Genomic DNA, 4,414 nt, shown 5'->3' with positions numbered 1-4,414 from the left:
GTCGTGTGGCATTGCAAGTAAAGGTGCAATGAACTTTCCTTGCAGCACCGCTCCCATCCAGGAAAACCGCATGTGGTTATTTCCATCAAATGAGTTTTCTAAACCTCTACCTGCCCTGAAGAGATTGAATGAGCCTTCTCCAGTGACGTGCCGAGCTATCTGCACAGTAATTACTGCTATTCTCCAATCCAGGATGCAACCACAACGGCTTTAACCCATCAGCCGCCTAGCTTCCCGAGACACCTCTCCTGGGACTAAACCGTCACTCCTGGGGCAGAATGCTGTCTGGGTTACCCCACCAAGATGAGGCTGAAGGAAAATGGGGTGTCCCCTCAGTCTGCTTCTCTTTGTGACTGAGCCTAAACACCCCACCCCATTCCTGTCGAGTGTGTTAAACTCACGTTAACCAAATGGCGAACGTGAGATTTAACACCCAGAAAGTGCGGCCTGTTAAGTGCTCTCAGAGCAACCACAGCTCTGTCCTCTTGTATGCAGTGTCCAAATGACAATAAGGTGTTTTTGTTATATTGCCACTTGACTGGTGAAGCTTACTGTTTGCTAATGGTAAACTTCATCGAAACACATACCAGTGAGCAACGACGTGGTGTTTGCCACTGGCCATTTTTTCTGTGGGACAAGACAAGTGACGGGTGCGTGAGGTCTCTGATTTCAAGAGAGCAGAATGAGCTTAGGGAAGGGAGAGGGACTCTGCTGCATCCAGCGGGGAGCGGACAGGTACGTGCTTGAATCTGGATGGGAAGGTGTGCGGGGAATGGATGTTTGTTGTGTGCATGCCTAGCTCTGCAAAGTAATCTTCTCTTCCAGAGCTGCAAGCTCCTTGCCCCGTTTCTGATGTTACAGTCCCATCACCCCCAGTTGTTTCACTCTCCTCTAATTAAATAATGAATGTAAAACCAAGTTTAAAAAAAGTTCAACACCTCATTCACTCACCCTACCTTCCTCCACTGTGATGCTGAGCATTATGGTGCATGGATGCCACCTTCAGGAACTGCATGGGAATTACACAGATATTAAAACAGCTAGATATCTGCAGTCACCACAAAGAAACCCATGGCAGGAGTGGGAACTCAGTGGGTCAGTCCCTAATGGGGACTGCACCCCAAATGGGAACCAGCACAAACTTTCTGGCAGTTTTCCTTCTGCTGAGTTAGGATGCTCTGAGCCCAGCCTGTGTTTCTCCAGCTGTGAGGGTGTAACTGAGTATCGACAGCGGAGACAGAAACCACATTTTAGAACATAAGAATGGCCCTACTGCGTCAGACCCAGGGTCCTGCTAGCCCAGTATCCTGTCTTCCAACAGTAGCCAGTGCCAAGTGTCCCAGAGGGAATGAACAGAACAGGGAATCATCAAGTGATCCATCCCCTGTCACCCATTCCCAGCTTCTTGAAAACAGAGGCTTTATAATAAAGTTCTTTTAAGAACCTGATTGATTTCAGTGTCCTAAAGATGAGTCTGGTCTGTACGCACATTGCTAAGGCAGTTAGTTTATATATTATTCTCAAGCCTCCCCAGGGAAGGGGATGAAGGGTATTGGGGGGATATTTTGGGGGGAATTAGGGATTCCAAGTGACCCATCCCTGAATGTTTGTTTAAATCACTTGGTGGTGGCAGCAATACTGTCCAAAGACAGAAATTTGTGCCTTGGGGAAGTTTTTAACCTAAGCTGCTAGAATATAAGCTTTGGGGGTCTTTCATGCAGGTCCTCACATCTGTACCCCAGAGTTCGGGGGGGGGAGGGAACCCTGACAGGCCAGATATTGCTAACAACTAACAATGAGTCTCTTCATATCAGAGTTGGGGAGAGATAGCTCAGTCATTTGAGCATTGGCCTCCTAAACCCAGCATTGTAAATTCAATCATCAAGGGGGCCACTTAGGGATCTAGGGCAAAAATCAGCACTTGGTCCTGCCAGTGAAGGCAGGGGGCTGGGCTCAATGACCTTTCAGAGTCCCTTCCAGTTCTGTGAGATATAGGTATATCTCAGTATATTTATATTTATTTATTTTAATGTGTTAGGGGCCTCACTTTGGGAGCAGAAAACAATCTGAGTTCTACCCCGCACTGTGAAGTTCCTAGTGGCTGTGGTGTGCAGCATGGGGACAGTTATGAAGTCCTCAGTGGCTGGGAATTTGTCCCAGTGCTGTTCCTATTTATACAGAAGGATCAACAGAGGTAGAAAGAAGCTAAAGGATTTGCCCAAAATCCCACCACAAGTCGGTGGCAATTGGGAATAGAACTCAGAAAATGTTTGTTTTAGCCCCATGCTCTCATAACTATACAGCAATCATTGCCCAGTCTTAGACTACAAAGCATTAGAAATGTGCAAAGATGAGCTTCCACTCCACTTCTCCTGAGCAAGAAAATTGCATGTGCAGCTTATGAAAATCTCAGCTTTTCTCGGATGCGATGGTGTCACAACTTGGCAGGCCAGATGAACTGAAAGCACTGGGTTGGAGACTAAGAAAAAGACATAATCAAGATTTTTCGATGCTTTTCCTCCAATTTGTCCAGTGTACTTGAGGGTCTTAAAGTTCAGCTTATGGCAATCTGGTTTGTTGACTACAATTGAAAAAGCAATTCAGCTGGCGCTTCTGACAGAACAGAGGCTTCTGTTTTGCCTCATGGTTTAAGTGTAACGCGAGTGGGAAATGGTATCTGTTCTGAGTTTTCCTTCTGAAGACCCTAAACACCTTCTGTAAACCTCCAATTAGGGTTGCCAGACTTCCAGTTTTTGACTGCAACGTCTGGTCGATAAGGGACACTGGTGTCTCCCCTCAGCACTGTTGACCAGGCCGTTAAAAGTCTGCTCTGTGGCGCAGTGTGGCTAAGGCAGGCTCTCTGCCTGCCCTGGCTTTGACCAGATCCCTGGAGGTAGCCGGCATCTCTGGCCCCTAGGTTTAGGGGCAATCAGGAAAGCTCCGCATGCTGCCCATGCACCATAGCTAGATGTCTACGCTGTGAGTGCGGGAGGGTGAAGAGAAAGGAACTCTGCCTATACAGGCGTAAACCGTGGCCTAGGTACTTGGAAACAGGCATGGTAGATGAAAATAGTGGCAAGGGGTGCTTTAAAGGCAGCAGACTTCCAGTGGCCAGTCTCGTCGCACGAATGGAGGGAAACATGGCGGTGGCCAGAGTGGGCGCTCTAAAGAAGAGCATGTAACCGAGGAAACAAAAGCCCACTCCTTCGAGCCGGAGTTGAACCAGCGACCTAAGGATTCCCAGGGGAACAAAGCCTACAGTCCTCCGCTCTACCAGCTGAGCTATCGAAGGAAGACAGGAGCAAAGGGACATGAGTCACTCAAGGTGTCAGGCAGAACTGCCACTGGCACTTACGCATAATTATAGGCTTGCCTCTGCCCAGCCCTTGAAAGGAATAAGCGACACACACCTAGCCCTTCATCCTCACGGCTGCCCCGGGGGCTGGGCAGCCGCCTAGTTTACCCTCAATTCACCCACCGGGAAGCCCGCACACAGCTACCGCTCAAAGGCTCCCTAACAGGCCTGGCACGAAGACAAGGCCGCAAGGTAAGAACGGAACGCCGGGGGCGCGACGCTAGCCCTGCCTCCTAGCCGGGACACCGCATCCTCCCCCTGACCCGCAAGGGACCCGGGATTGTCTCAAGCACGCGCAGCACAATGTTGGGATCCCAGCCCTGATTCCCACTCAGAACAGGGACGGTGGTGCAATGGAAAACATGTTCAGGGCCTCCTGCCTGGCTTCAATGGGGCCTTTTAAACCACAACATTTTCACAGTCCATTCCCCTTCCCCTTCGTCAATTATTGACACATTCCCGCTCATAGCCTTTCACGCCTGACTCGGCCTCCCACGCCTACCTCAGGAAAAACAAATGCAAAGCGACTGGCAACAGAAAAGAACTCACACACACACACACACACACACACACTCCTGAAAGAGAAGTTGCCCCTTTTGCTCCCTCGGTACAAAAGGCTTACCGCCAAGCCAAGAGCGGACCGCAATGCTCCTTTCTGCGCAGACATAAATGGTGCAGGTGGGTCGGGATGAGAACAGGAGAAAGAGCAACAGCCTGGAGAATGCGGGCATCGATCCCACTACCTCTCGCATACTAAGCGAGCGCTCTACCATTTGAGCTAATTCCCCATGCCCACACCACACACCCTGCCCCCTCCGCCACGCACTGTCAACTCAGCACAAACCCCATCCAGCGATCGCTTTGTGACGTTATTGATATAAACTGGGACCATATAGAACATGGGTTGCAACCAAGGTCCTGTAGTGGCACCAGATCCTATGTAAAGGGGGTCATATAAGGTGTCTAAGACCAGGTTACGGGTTACTGGTTATGATTATGCTGTCTCTATGTCTGTATCATGTTGTAGTTGAAGTTATGAATATTGGCTGTATACTGTCT

The 4,414-nt window shown here is 49.5% G+C and overlaps 2 non-coding genes across 2 annotated transcripts; both read right to left on the bottom strand.

Moving 5' to 3' along the window:
- Positions 1 to 3,202: 3,202 nt before the first annotated feature.
- On the bottom strand, positions 3,203 to 3,292 carry TRNAY-GUA (transfer RNA tyrosine (anticodon GUA)). Its single transcript is given in 2 exon segments — positions 3,203 to 3,238; positions 3,256 to 3,292. It is a non-coding gene; the product is annotated as a tRNA-Tyr (tRNA).
- Positions 3,293 to 4,070: 778 nt separating this feature from the next.
- Positions 4,071 to 4,143, bottom strand: TRNAT-AGU (transfer RNA threonine (anticodon AGU)). Its single transcript has one exon. It is a non-coding gene; the product is annotated as a tRNA-Thr (tRNA).
- Positions 4,144 to 4,414: the final 271 nt, after the last annotated feature.

This window comes from Gopherus flavomarginatus, chromosome 2 (genome assembly GCF_025201925.1).
Source record: "Gopherus flavomarginatus isolate rGopFla2 chromosome 2, rGopFla2.mat.asm, whole genome shotgun sequence".
Lineage (NCBI taxonomy): Eukaryota > Metazoa > Chordata > Testudines > Testudinidae > Gopherus > Gopherus flavomarginatus.
The sequence above is the reverse complement of the archived record's forward strand: the minus strand, read 5'-3'. Positions and strand labels throughout refer to the sequence as shown.